Source organism: Phalangium opilio, unplaced genomic scaffold, assembly GCF_054372755.1.
Source record: "Phalangium opilio isolate 3A_F unplaced genomic scaffold, DU_Popi_V2 ptg000352l_1, whole genome shotgun sequence".
NCBI classification, from domain to species: Eukaryota; Metazoa; Arthropoda; class Arachnida; order Opiliones; family Phalangiidae; genus Phalangium; species Phalangium opilio.
The window spans coordinates 6,677,886-6,692,107 of record NW_028324228.1 but is presented as its reverse complement, the minus strand read 5'-3'; the positions used below and the strand labels follow the sequence as shown (position 1 = coordinate 6,692,107).

The following is a 14,222-nucleotide window of genomic DNA, read 5'->3' as shown; positions in this document are numbered from 1 at the left end:
ACGAACATTTAATCTTTGGGCTTCCCTTGCACAATGGTTAACGCCGTCGGCTGTTAACCGAAAGGTTGGTGGTTCGAGCCCATCCGTGAGCGGTGTTGTGAGGTCTCAGATGTGACGTAAAAAGTCAAAGTTTTTCCACAATACCTGACGAACATTTAATTATTGGGCTTCCGTGAAGCAATGGTTAGCGCGTTCGGCTGTTAACCGAAAGGTTGGTGGTTCGAGCCCACCCGGGAGCGGTGTTGTGAGGTCTTAGATGTAACGTAAAATTCAGAGTTTTTTAAAAATAACTGACGAACATTTAATTTTTGGGCTTCCGTGGCGCAATGTTTAGAGCGTTCAGCTGTTATTCAAAAGGTTTGTGGTTCGAGCCCATCCGGGAGCGGTGTTGTGAAGTCTCAGATGTGACGTAAAAAGTCAAAGTTTTTCCACAATACCTGACGAACATTTAATCTTTGGGCTTCCGTTGCATCTAAGACCTCACAACACAGCTCCCGGATGGGCTCGAACCACCAACCTTTCGGTTAACAGCCGACGGCGTTAACCATTGCGCAACGGAAGCCCAAAAATTAAATGGTCGTCGGCTATTGTGGAAACACTTTGGCTTTTTACGTTACATGTGAGAGCTCACAACACCGATCCCGGGTGGGCTCGAACCACCAACCTTTCGGTTAACAGCCGAACGCGCTAACCATTGCTTCACGGAAGCCCAAAAATTAAATGTTCGTCAGTTATTTTTAAAAAACTCTGAATTTTACGTTACATCTAAGACCTCACAACACCGCTCCCGGGTGGGCTCGAACCACCAACCCTTCGGTTAACAGCCGAACGCGCTAACCATTGCTTCACGGAAGCCCAAAAATTAAATGTTCGTCAGGTATTGTGGAAAAACTTTGACTTTTTACGTCACATCTGAGACTTCACAACACCGCTCCCGGATGGGCTCGAACCACAAACCTTTTGAATAACAGCTGAACGCTCTAAACATTGCGCCACGGAAGCCCAAAAATTAAATGTTCGTCAGTTATTTTTAAAAAACTCTGAATTTTACGTTACATCTAAGACCTCACAACACCGCTCCCGGGTGGGCTCGAACCACCAACCTTTCGGTTAACAGCCGAACGCGCTAACCATTGCTTCACGGAAGCCCAAAAATTAAATGTTCGTCAGGTATTGTGGAAAAACTTTAACTTTTTACGTCACATCTGAGACTTCACAACACCGCTCCCGGATGGGCTCGAACCACAAACCTTTTGAATAACAGCTGAACGCTCTAAACATTGCGCCACGGAAGCCCAAAAATTAAATGTTCGTCAGTTATTTTTAAAAAACTCTGAATTTTACGTTACATCTAAGACCTCACAACACCGCTCCCGGGTGGGCTCGAGCCACCAACCTTTCGGTTAACAGCCGAACGCGCTAACCATTGCGCCACGGAAGCCCAAAAATTAAATGGTCGTCGGGTATTGTGGAAACACTTTGGCTTTTTACGTTACATGTGAGAGCTCACAACACCGCTCCCGGGTGGGCTCGAACCACCAACCTTTCGGTTAACAGCCGAACGCGCTAACCATTGCGCCACAGAAGCCCAAAGATTAAATGTTCGTCAGGTATTTTTAAAAAACTCTGAATTTTACGTTACATCTAAGACCTCACAACACCGCTCCCGGATGGGCTCGAACCACCAACCTTTCGGTTAACAGCCGACGGCGTTAACCATTGCGCAACGGAAGCCCAAAGATTAAATGTCGGTCAGGTATTGTGGGAAAACTTTGGATTTTTACGTTACATGTGAGATCTCACAACACCGCTCCCGGGTGGGCTCGAACCACCAACCTTTCGGTTAACAGCCGAACGCGCTAACCATTGCGCCACAGAAGCCCAAAGATTAAATGTTCGTCAGGTATTGTGGAAAAACTTTGACTTTTTACGTCACATCTGAGACTTCACAACACCGCTCCCGGATGGGCTCGAACCACAAACCTTTTGAATAACAGCTGAACGCTCTAACCATTGCGCCACGGAAGACCAAAAATTAAATGTTCGTCAGTTATTTTTAAAAAACTCTGAATTTTACGTTACATCTAAGACCTCACAACACCGCTCCCGGGTGGGCTCGAACCACCAACCTTTCGGTTAACAGCCGAACGCGCTAACCATTGCGCCACGGAAGCCCAAAAATTAAATGGTCGTCGGGTATTGTGGAAACACTTTGGCTTTTTACGTTACATGTGAGAGCTCACAACACCGCTCCCGGGTGGGCTCGAACCACCAACCTTTCGGTTAACAGCCGACGGCGTTAACCATTGCGCAACGGAAGCCCAAAGATTAAATGTTCGTCAGGTATTGTGGAAAAACTTTGGATTTTTACGTTACATGTGAGATCTCACAACACCGCTCCTGGGTGGGCTCGAACCACCAACCTTTCGGTTAACAGCCGAACGCGTCAACCATTGCGCCACGGAAGCCCAAAGAATAAAGGTTCGTCAGTTATTGTGGAAAAACTTTGACTTTTTACGTCACATCTGAGACTTCACAACACCGCTCCCGGATGGGCTCGAAACACAAACCTTTTGAATAACAGCTGAACGCTCTAACCATTGCGCCACGGAAGACCAAAAATTTAATGTTCGTCAGTTATTTTTAAAAAACTCTGAATTTTACGTTACATCTAAGACCTCACAACACCGCTCCCGGGTGGGCTCGAACCACCAACCTTTCGGTTAACAGCCGAACGCGTCAACCATTGCGCCACGGAAACCCAAAGAATAAAGGTTCGTCAGTTATTGTGGAAAAACTTTGACTTTTTACGTCACATCTGAGACTTCACAACACCGCTCCCGGATGGGCTCGAACCACAAACCTTTTGAATAACAGCTGAACGCTCTAACCATTGCGCCACGGAAGACCAAAAATTTAATGTTCGTCAGTTATTTTTAAAAAACTCTGAATTTTACGTTACATCTAAGACCTCACAACACCGCTCCCGGGTGGGCTCGAACCACCAACCTTTCGGTTAACAGCCGAACGCGCTAACCATTGCGCCACGGAAGCCCAAAAAATAAATGGTCGTCGGGTATTGTGGAAACACTTTGGCTTTTTACGTTACATGTGAGAGCTCACAACACCGCTCCCGGGTGGGCTCGAACCACCAACCTTTCGGTTAACAGCCGAACGCGCTAACCATTGCGCCACAGAAGCCCAAAGATTAAATGTTCGTCAGGTATTTTTAAAAAACTCTGAATTTTACGTTACATCTAAGACCTCACAACACCGCTCCCGGATGGGCTCGAACCACCAACCTTTCGGTTAACAGCCGACGGCGTTAACCATTGCGCAACGGAAGCCCAAAGATTAAATGTCGGTCTGTTATTGTGGGAAAACTTTGGATTTTTACGTTACATGTGAGATCTCACAACACCGCTCCCGGGTGGGCTCGAACCACCAACCTTTCGGTTAACAGCCGAACGCGCTAACCATTGCGCCACAGAAGCCCAAAGATTAAATGTTCGTCAGGTATTGTGGAAAAACTTTGACTTTTTACGTCACATCTGAGACTTCACAACACCGCTCCCGGATGGGCTCGAACCACAAACCTTTTGAATAACAGCTGAACGCTCTAACCATTGCGCCACGGAAGACCAAAAATTTAATGTTCGTCAGTTATTTTTAAAAAACTCTGAATTTTACGTTTCATCTAAGACCTCACAACACCGCTCCCGGATGGGCTCGAACCACCAACCTTTCGGCTAACAGCCGAGGGCGTTAACCATTGTGCAACGGAAGCCCAAAGATTAAATGTTCGTCAGGTATTGTGGAAAAATTTTGACTTTTTACGTCACATCTGAGACTTCACAACACCGCTCCCGGATGGGCTCGAACCACAAACCTTTTGAATAACAGCTGAACGCTCTAACCATTGCGCCACGGAAGACCAAAAATTTAATGTTCGTCAGTTATTTTTAAAAAACTCTGAATTTTACGTTTCATCTAAGACCTCACAACACCGCTCCCGGATGGGCTCGAACCACCAACCTTTCGGCTAACAGCCGAGGGCGTTAACCATTGTGCAACGGAAGCCCAAAGATTAAATGTTCGTCAGGTATTGTGGAAAAACTTTGACTTTTCACGTCACATCTGAGACTTCACAACACCGCTCCCGGATGGGCTCGAACCACAAACCTTTTGAATAACAGCTGAACGCTCTAAACATTGCGCCACGGAAGCCCAAAAATTAAATGTTCGTCAGTTATTTTTAAAAAAAACTCTGAATTTTACGTTACATCTAAGACCTCACAACAGCGCTCCCGGATGGGCTCGAGCCACAAACCTTTCGGTTAACAGCCGACGGCGTTAACCATTGCGCAACGGAAGCCCAAAGATTAAATGTTCGTCAGGTATTGTGGAAAAACTTTGACTTTTTACGTCACATCTGAGACTTCACAACACCGCTCCCGGATGGGCTCGAACCACAAACCTTTTGAATAACAGCTGAACGCTCTAACCATTGCGCCACGGAAGACCAAAAATTAAATGTTCGTCAGTTATTTTTAAAAAACTCTGAATTTTACGTTACATCTAAGACCTCACAACACCGCTCCCGGATGGGCTGGAACCACCAACCTTTCGGTTAACAGCCGACGGCGTTAACCATTGTGCAACGGAAGCCCAAAGATTAAATGTTCGTCAGGTATTGTGGAAAAAATTTGGATTTTTACGTTACATGTGAGATCTCACAACACCGCTCCTGGGTGGGCTCGAACCACCAACCTTTCGGTTAACAGCCGAACGCGCTAACCATTGCGCCACGGAAGCCCAAAAATTAAATGGTCGTCGGGTATTGTGGAAACACTTTGGCTTTTTACGTTACATGTGAGAGCTCACAACACCGCTCCCGGGTGGGCTCGAACCACCAACCTTTCGGTTAACAGCCGACGGCGTTAACCATTGCGCAACGGAAGCCCAAAGATTAAATGTTCGTCAGGTATTGTGGAAAAACTTTGGATTTTTACGTTACATGTGAGATCTCACAACACCGCTCCCGGGTGGGCTCGAACCACCAACCTTTCGGTTAACAGCCGAACGCGTCAACCATTGCACCACGGAAGCCCAAAGAATAAAGGTTCGTCAGTTATTGTGGAAAAACTTTGACTTTTTACGTCACATCTGAGACTTCACAACACCGCTCCCGGATGGGCTCGAACCACAAACCTTTTGAATAACAGCTGAACGCTCTAACCATTGCGCCACGGAAGCCCAAAAATTAAATGTTCGTCAGTTATTTTTAAAAAAACTCTGAATTTTACGTTACATCTAAGACCTCACAACAGCGCTCCCGGATGGGCTCGAGCCACAAACCTTTCGGTTAACAGCCGACGGCGTTAACCATTGCGCAACGGAAGCCCAAAGATTAAATGTTCGTCAGGTATTGTGTAAAAACTTTGACTTTTTACGTCACATCTGAGACTTCACAACACCGCTCCCGGATGGGCTCGAACCACAAACCTTTTGAATAACAGCTGAACGCTCTAACCATTGCGCCACGGAAGACCAAAAATTAAATGGTCGTCGGGTATTGTGGAAACACTTTGGCTTTTTACGTTACATGTGAGAGCTCACAACACCGCTCCCGGGTGGGCTCGAACCACCAACCTTTCGGTTAACAGCCGACGGCGTTAACCATTGCGCAACGGAAGCCCAAAGATTAAATGTTCGTCAGGTATTGTGGAAAAACTTTGGATTTTTACGTTACATGTGAGATCTCACAACACCGCTCCCGGGTGGGCTCGAACCACCAACCTTTCGGTTAACAGCCGAACGCGTCAACCATTGCGCCACGGAAGCCCAAAGAATAAAGGTTCGTCAGTTATTGTGGAAAAACTTTGACTTTTTACGTCACATCTGAGACTTCACAACACCGCTCCCGGATGGGCTCGAACCACAAACCTTTTGAATAACAGCTGAACGCTCTATCCATTGCGCCACGGAAGACCAAAAATTTAATGTTCGTCAGTTATTTTTAAAAAACTCTGAATTTTACGTTACATCTAAGACCTCACAACACCGCTCCCGGGTGGGCTCGAACCACCAACCTTTCGGTTAACAGCCGAACGCGCTAACCATTGCGCCACAGAAGCCCAAAGATTAAATGTTCGTCAGGTATTGTGGAAAAACTTTGACTTTTTACGTCACATCTGAGACTTCACAACACCGCTCCCGGATGGGCTCGAACCACAAACCTTTTGAATAACAGCTGAACGCTCTAACCATTGCGCCACGGAAGACCAAAAATTAAATGTTCGTCAGTTATTTTTAAAAAACTCTGAATTTTACGTTACATCTAAGACCTCACAACACCGCTCCCGGGTGGGCTCGAACCACCAACCTTTCGGTTAACAGCCGAACGCGCTAACCATTGCGCCACGGAAGCCCAAAAATTAAATGGTCGTCGGGTATTGTGGAAACACTTTGGCTTTTTACGTTACATGTGAGAGCTCACAACACCGCTCCCGGGTGGGCTCGAACCACCAACCTTTCGGTTAACAGCCGACGGCGTTAACCATTGCGCAACGGAAGCCCAAAGATTAAATGTTCGTCAGGTATTGTGGAAAAACTTTGGATTTTTACGTTACATGTGAGATCTCACAACACCGCTCCCGGGTGGGCTCGAACCACCAACCTTTCGGTTAACAGCCGAACGCGTCAACCATTGCGCCACGGAAGCCCAAAGAATAAAGGTTCGTCAGTTATTGTGGAAAAACTTTGACTTTTTACGTCACATCTGAGACTTCACAACACCGCTCCCGGATGGGCTCGAACCACAAACCTTTTGAATAACAGCTGAACGCTCTAACCATTGCGCCACGGAAGACCAAAAATTTAATGTTCGTCAGTTATTTTTAAAAAACTCTGAATTTTACGTTACATCTAAGACCTCACAACACCGCTCCCGGGTGGGCTCGAACCACCAACCTTTCGGTTAACAGCCGAACGCGCTAACCATTGCGCCACGGAAGCCCAAAAATTAAATGGTCGTCGGGTATTGTGGAAACACTTTGGCTTTTTACGTTACATGTGAGAGCTCACAACACCGCTCCCGGGTGGGCTCGAACCACCAACCTTTCGGTTAACAGCCGAACGCGCTAACCATTGCGCCACAGAAGCCCAAAGATTAAATGTTCGTCAGGTATTTTTAAAAAACTCTGAATTTTACGTTACATCTAAGACCTCACAACACCGCTCCCGGATGGGCTCGAACCACCAACCTTTCGGTTAACAGCCGACGGCGTTAACCATTGCGCAACGGAAGCCCAAAGATTAAATGTCGGTCAGGTATTGTGGGAAAACTTTGGATTTTTACGTTACATGTGAGATCTCACAACACCGCTCCCGGGTGGGCTCGAACCACCAACCTTTCGGTTAACAGCCGAACGCGCTAACCATTGCGCCACAGAAGCCCAAAGATTAAATGTTCGTCAGGTATTGTGGAAAATTTTTGACTTTTTTCGTCACATCTGAGACTTCACAACACCGCTCCCGGATGGGCTCGAACCACAAACCTTTTGAATAACAGCTGAACGCTCTAACCATTGCGCCACGGAAGACCAAAAATTTAATGTTCGTCAGTTATTTTTAAAAAACTCTGAATTTTACGTTACATCTAAGACCTCACAACACCGCTCCCGGATGGGCTCGAACCACCAACCTTTCGGCTAACAGCCGACGGCGTTAACCATTGTGCAACGGAAGCCCAAAGATTAAATGTTCGTCAGGTATTGTGGAAAAATTTTGACTTTTTACGTCACATCTGAGATCTCACAACACCGCTCCCGGGTGGGCTCGAACCACCAACCTTTCGGTTAACAGCCGAACGCGTCAACCATTGCGCCACGGAAGCCCAAAGAATAAAGGTTCGTCAGTTATTGTGGAAAAACTTTGACTTTTTACGTCACATCTGAGACTTCACAACACCGCTCCCGGATGGGCTCGAACCACAAACCTTTTGAATAACAGCTGAACGCTCTAACCATTGCGCCACGGAAGACCAAAAATTTAATGTTCGTCAGTTATTTTTAAAAAACTCTGAATTTTACGTTACATCTAAGACCTCACAACACCGCTCCCGGGTGGGCTCGAACCACCAACCTTTCGGTTAACAGCCGAACGCGCTAACCATTGCGCCACAGAAGCCCAAAGATTAAATGTTCGTCAGGTATTGTGGAAAAACTTTGACTTTTTACGTCACATCTGAGACTTCACAACACCGCTCCCGGATGGGCTCGAACCACAAACCTTTTGAATAACAGCTGAACGCTCTAACCATTGCGCCACGGAAGACCAAAAATTAAATGTTCGTCAGTTATTTTTAAAAAACTCTGAATTTTACGTTACATCTAAGACCTCACAACACCGCTCCCGGGTGGGCTCGAACCACCAACCTTTCGGTTAACAGCCGAACGCGCTAACCATTGCGCCACGGAAGCCCAAAAATTAAATGGTCGTCGGGTATTGTGGAAACACTTTGGCTTTTTACGTTACATGTGAGAGCTCACAACACCGCTCCCGGGTGGGCTCGAACCACCAACCTTTCGGTTAACAGCCGACGGCGTTAACCATTGCGCAACGGAAGCCCAAAGATTAAATGTTCGTCAGGTATTGTGGAAAAACTTTGGATTTTTACGTTACATGTGAGATCTCACAACACCGCTCCCGGGTGGGCTCGAACCACCAACCTTTCGGTTAACAGCCGAACGCGCTAACCATTGCGCCACAGAAGCCCAAAGATTAAATGTTCGTCAGGTATTTTTAAAAAACTCTGAATTTTACGTTACATCTAAGACCTCACAACACCGCTCCCGGATGGGCTCGAACCACCAACCTTTCGGTTAACAGCCGACGGCGTTAACCATTGCGCAACGGAAGCCCAAAGATTAAATGTCGGTCAGGTATTGTGGGAAAACTTTGGATTTTTACGTTACATGTGAGATCTCACAACACCGCTCCCGGGTGGGCTCGAACCACCAACCTTTCGGTTAACAGCCGAACGCGCTAACCATTGCGCCACAGAAGCCCAAAGATTAAATGTTCGTCAGGTATTGTGGAAAAACTTTGACTTTTTACGTCACATCTGAGACTTCACAACACCGCTCCCGGATGGGCTCGAACCACAAACCTTTTGAATAACAGCTGAACGCTCTAACCATTGCGCCACGGAAGACCAAAAATTTAATGTTCGTCAGTTATTTTTAAAAAACTCTGAATTTTACGTTACATCTAAGACCTCACAACACCGCTCCCGGATGGGCTCGAACCACCAACCTTTCGGCTAACAGCCGACGGCGTTAACCATTGTGCAACGGAAGCCCAAAGATTAAATGTTCGTCAGGTATTGTGGAAAAATTTTGACTTTTTACGTCACATCTGAGACTTCACAACACCGCTCCCGGATGGGCTCGAACCACAAACCTTTTGAATAACAGCTGAACGCTCTAACCATTGCGCCACGGAAGACCAAAAATTAAATGTTCGTCAGTTATTTTTAAAAAACTCTGAATTTTACGTTACATCTAAGACCTCACAACACCGCTCCCGGGTGGGCTCGAACCACCAACCTTTCGGTTAACAGCCGAACGCGCTAACCATTGCGCCACGGAAGCCCAAAAATTAAATGGTCGTCGGGTATTGTGGAAACACTTTGGCTTTTTACGTTACATGTGAGAGCTCACAACACCGCTCCCGGGTGGGCTCGAACCACCAACCTTTCGGTTAACAGCCGACGGCGTTAACCATTGCGCAACGGAAGCCCAAAGATTAAATGTTCGTCAGGTATTGTGGAAAAACTTTGGATTTTTACGTTACATGTGAGATCTCACAACACCGCTCCCGGGTGGGCTCGAACCACCAACCTTTCGGTTAACAGCCGAACGCGCTAACCATTGCGCCACAGAAGCCCAAAGATTAAATGTTCGTCAGGTATTTTTAAAAAACTCTGAATTTTACGTTACATCTAAGACCTCACAACACCGCTCCCGGATGGGCCCGAACCACCAACCTTTCGGTTAACAGCCGACGGCGTTAACCATTGCGCAACGGAAGCCCAAAGATTAAATGTCGGTCAGGTATTGTGGGAAAACTTTGGATTTTTACGTTACATGTGAGATCTCACAACACCGCTCCCGGGTGGGCTCGAACCACCAACCTTTCGGTTAACAGCCGAACGCGCTAACCATTGCGCCACAGAAGCCCAAAGATTAAATGTTCGTCAGGTATTGTGGAAAAACTTTGACTTTTTACGTCACATCTGAGACTTCACAACACCGCTCCCGGATGGGCTCGAACCACAAACCTTTTGAATAACAGCTGAACGCTCTAACCATTGCGCCACGGAAGACCAAAAATTTAATGTTCGTCAGTTATTTTTAAAAAACTCTGAATTTTACGTTACATCTAAGACCTCACAACACCGCTCCCGGATGGGCTCGAACCACCAACCTTTCGGCTAACAGCCGACGGCGTTAACCATTGTGCAACGGAAGCCCAAAGATTAAATGTTCGTCAGGTATTGTGGAAAAATTTTGACTTTTTACGTCACATCTGAGACTTCACAACACCGCTCCCGGATGGGCTCGAACCACAAACCTTTTGAATAACAGCTGAACGCTCTAACCATTGCGCCACGGAAGACCAAAAATTTAATGTTCGTCAGTTATTTTTAAAAAACTCTGAATTTTACGTTTCATCTAAGACCTCACAACACCGCTCCCGGATGGGCTCGAACCACCAACCTTTCGGCTAACAGCCGAGGGCGTTAACCATTGTGCAACGGAAGCCCAAAGATTAAATGTTCGTCAGGTATTGTGGAAAAACTTTGACTTTTCACGTCACATCTGAGACTTCACAACACCGCTCCCGGATGGGCTCGAACCACAAACCTTTTGAATAACAGCTGAACGCTCTAAACATTGCGCCACGGAAGCCCAAAAATTAAATGTTCGTCAGTTATTTTTAAAAAAACTCTGAATTTTACGTTACATCTAAGACCTCACAACAGCGCTCCCGGATGGGCTCGAGCCACAAACCTTTCGGTTAACAGCCGACGGCGTTAACCATTGCGCAACGGAAGCCCAAAGATTAAATGTTCGTCAGGTATTGTGGAAAAACTTTGACTTTTTACGTCACATCTGAGACTTCACAACACCGCTCCCGGATGGGCTCGAACCACAAACCTTTTGAATAACAGCTGAACGCTCTAACCATTGCGCCACGGAAGACCAAAAATTAAATGTTCGTCAGTTATTTTTAAAAAACTCTGAATTTTACGTTACATCTAAGACCTCACAACACCACTCCCGGATGGGCTGGAACCACCAACCTTTCGGTTAACAGCCGACGGCGTTAACCATTGTGCAACGGAAGCCCAAAGATTAAATGTTCGTCAGGTATTGTGGAAAAACTTTGACTTTTTACCTCATATCTGAGACTTCACAACACCGCTCCCGGATGGGCTCGAACCACAAACCTTTTGAATAACAGCTGAACGCTCTAAACATTGCGCCACGGAAGCCCAAAAATTAAATGTTCGTCAGTTATTTTTAAAAAACTCTGAATTTTACGTTACATCTAAGACCTCACAACACCGCTCCCGGGTTAGCTCGAACCACCAACCTTTCGGTTAACAGCCGAACGCGCTAACCATTGCTTCACGGAAGCCCAAAAATTAAATGTTCGTCAGGTATTGTGGAAAAACTTTGACTTTTTACGTCACATCTGAGACTTCACAACACCGCTCCCGGATGGGCTCGAACCACAAACCTTTTGAATAACAGCTGAACGCTCTAACCATTGCGCCACGGAAGACCAAAAATTTAATGTTCGTCAGTTATTTTTAAAAAACTCTGAATTTTACGTTTCATCTAAGACCTCACAACACCGCTCCCGGATGGGCTCGAACCACCAACCTTTCGGCTAACAGCCGAGGGCGTTAACCATTGTGCAACGGAAGCCCAAAGATTAAATGTTCGTCAGGTATTGTGGAAAAACTTTGACTTTTCACGTCACATCTGAGACTTCACAACACCGCTCCCGGATGGGCTCGAACCACAAACCTTTTGAATAACAGCTGAACGCTCTAAACATTGCGCCACGGAAGCCCAAAAATTAAATGTTCGTCAGTTATTTTTAAAAAAACTCTGAATTTTACGTTACATCTAAGACCTCACAACAGCGCTCCCGGATGGGCTCGAGCCACAAACCTTTCGGTTAACAGCCGACGGCGTTAACCATTGCGCAACGGAAGCCCAAAGATTAAATGTTCGTCAGGTATTGTGGAAAAACTTTGACTTTTTACGTCACATCTGAGACTTCACAACACCGCTCCCGGATGGGCTCGAACCACAAACCTTTTGAATAACAGCTGAACGCTCTAACCATTGCGCCACGGAAGACCAAAAATTAAATGTTCGTCAGTTATTTTTAAAAAACTCTGAATTTTACGTTACATCTAAGACCTCACAACACCACTCCCGGATGGGCTGGAACCACCAACCTTTCGGTTAACAGCCGACGGCGTTAACCATTGTGCAACGGAAGCCCAAAGATTAAATGTTCGTCAGGTATTGTGGAAAAACTTTGACTTTTTACCTCATATCTGAGACTTCACAACACCGCTCCCGGATGGGCTCGAACCACAAACCTTTTGAATAACAGCTGAACGCTCTAAACATTGCGCCACGGAAGCCCAAAAATTAAATGTTCGTCAGTTATTTTTAAAAAACTCTGAATTTTACGTTACATCTAAGACCTCACAACACCGCTCCCGGGTTAGCTCGAACCACCAACCTTTCGGTTAACAGCCGAACGCGCTAACCATTGCTTCACGGAAGCCCAAAAATTAAATGTTCGTCAGGTATTGTGGAAAAACTTTGACTTTTTACGTCACATCTGAGACTTTACAACACCGCTCCCGGATGGGCTCGAACCACAAACCTTTTGAATAACAGCTGAACGCTCTAACCATTGCGCCACGGAAGACCAAAAATTTAATGTTCGTCAGTTATTTTTAAAAAACTCTGAATTTTACGTTTCATCTAAGACCTCACAACACCGCTCCCGGATGGGCTCGAACCACCAACCTTTCGGCTAACAGCCGAGGGCGTTAACCATTGTGCAACGGAAGCCCAAAGATTAAATGTTCGTCAGGTATTGTGGAAAAACTTTGGATTTTTACGTTACATGTGAGATCTCACAACACCGCTCCCGGGTGGGCTCGAACCACCAACCTTTCGGTTAACAGCCGAACGCGTCAACCATTGCGCCACGGAAGCCCAAAGAATAAAGGTTCGTCAGTTATTGTGGAAAAACTTTGACTTTTTACGTCACATCTGAGACTTCACAACACCGCTCCCGGATGGGCTCGAACCACAAACCTTTTGAATAACAGCTGAACGCTCTATCCATTGCGCCACGGAAGACCAAAAATTTAATGTTCGTCAGTTATTTTTAAAAAACTCTGAATTTTACGTTACATCTAAGACCTCACAACACCGCTCCCGGGTGGGCTCGAACCACCAACCTTTCGGTTAACAGCCGAACGCGCTAACCATTGCGCCACAGAAGCCCAAAGATTAAATGTTCGTCAGGTATTGTGGAAAAACTTTGACTTTTTACGTCACATCTGAGACTTCACAACACCGCTCCCGGATGGGCTCGAACCACAAACCTTTTGAATAACAGCTGAACGCTCTAACCATTGCGCCACGGAAGACCAAAAATTAAATGTTCGTCAGTTATTTTTAAAAAACTCTGAATTTTACGTTACATCTAAGACCTCACAACACCGCTCCCGGGTGGGCTCGAACCACCAACCTTTCGGTTAACAGCCGAACGCGCTAACCATTGCGCCACGGAAGCCCAAAAATTAAATGGTCGTCGGGTATTGTGGAAACACTTTGGCTTTTTACGTTACATGTGAGAGCTCACAACACCGCTCCCGGGTGGGCTCGAACCACCAACCTTTCGGTTAACAGCCGACGGCGTTAACCATTGCGCAACGGAAGCCCAAAGATTAAATGTTCGTCAGGTATTGTGGAAAAACTTTGGATTTTTACGTTACATGTGAGATCTCACAACACCGCTCCCGGGTGGGCTCGAACCACCAACCTTTCGGTTAACAGCCGAACGCGTCAACCATTGCGCCACGGAAGCCCAAAGAATAAAGGTTCGTC

General features: G+C 46.2%; 7 non-coding genes across 7 annotated transcripts; all 7 read right to left on the bottom strand.

Moving 5' to 3' along the window:
- Positions 1-2,101: 2,101 nt before the first annotated feature.
- TRNAN-GUU (transfer RNA asparagine (anticodon GUU)) lies at positions 2,102-2,174 on the bottom strand. The gene has a single exon. It is a non-coding gene; the product is annotated as a tRNA-Asn (tRNA).
- Positions 2,175-2,981: 807 nt separating this feature from the next.
- TRNAN-GUU (transfer RNA asparagine (anticodon GUU)) lies at positions 2,982-3,054 on the bottom strand. The gene has a single exon. It is a non-coding gene; the product is annotated as a tRNA-Asn (tRNA).
- Positions 3,055-6,357: 3,303 nt separating this feature from the next.
- On the bottom strand, positions 6,358-6,430 carry TRNAN-GUU (transfer RNA asparagine (anticodon GUU)). The gene has a single exon. It is a non-coding gene; the product is annotated as a tRNA-Asn (tRNA).
- Positions 6,431-6,944: 514 nt separating this feature from the next.
- Positions 6,945-7,017, bottom strand: TRNAN-GUU (transfer RNA asparagine (anticodon GUU)). The gene has a single exon. It is a non-coding gene; the product is annotated as a tRNA-Asn (tRNA).
- Positions 7,018-8,410: 1,393 nt separating this feature from the next.
- Positions 8,411-8,483, bottom strand: TRNAN-GUU (transfer RNA asparagine (anticodon GUU)). The gene has a single exon. It is a non-coding gene; the product is annotated as a tRNA-Asn (tRNA).
- Positions 8,484-9,583: 1,100 nt separating this feature from the next.
- Positions 9,584-9,656, bottom strand: TRNAN-GUU (transfer RNA asparagine (anticodon GUU)). The gene has a single exon. It is a non-coding gene; the product is annotated as a tRNA-Asn (tRNA).
- A 4,179-nt stretch (positions 9,657-13,835) lies between these two features.
- Positions 13,836-13,908, bottom strand: TRNAN-GUU (transfer RNA asparagine (anticodon GUU)). The gene has a single exon. It is a non-coding gene; the product is annotated as a tRNA-Asn (tRNA).
- Positions 13,909-14,222: the final 314 nt, after the last annotated feature.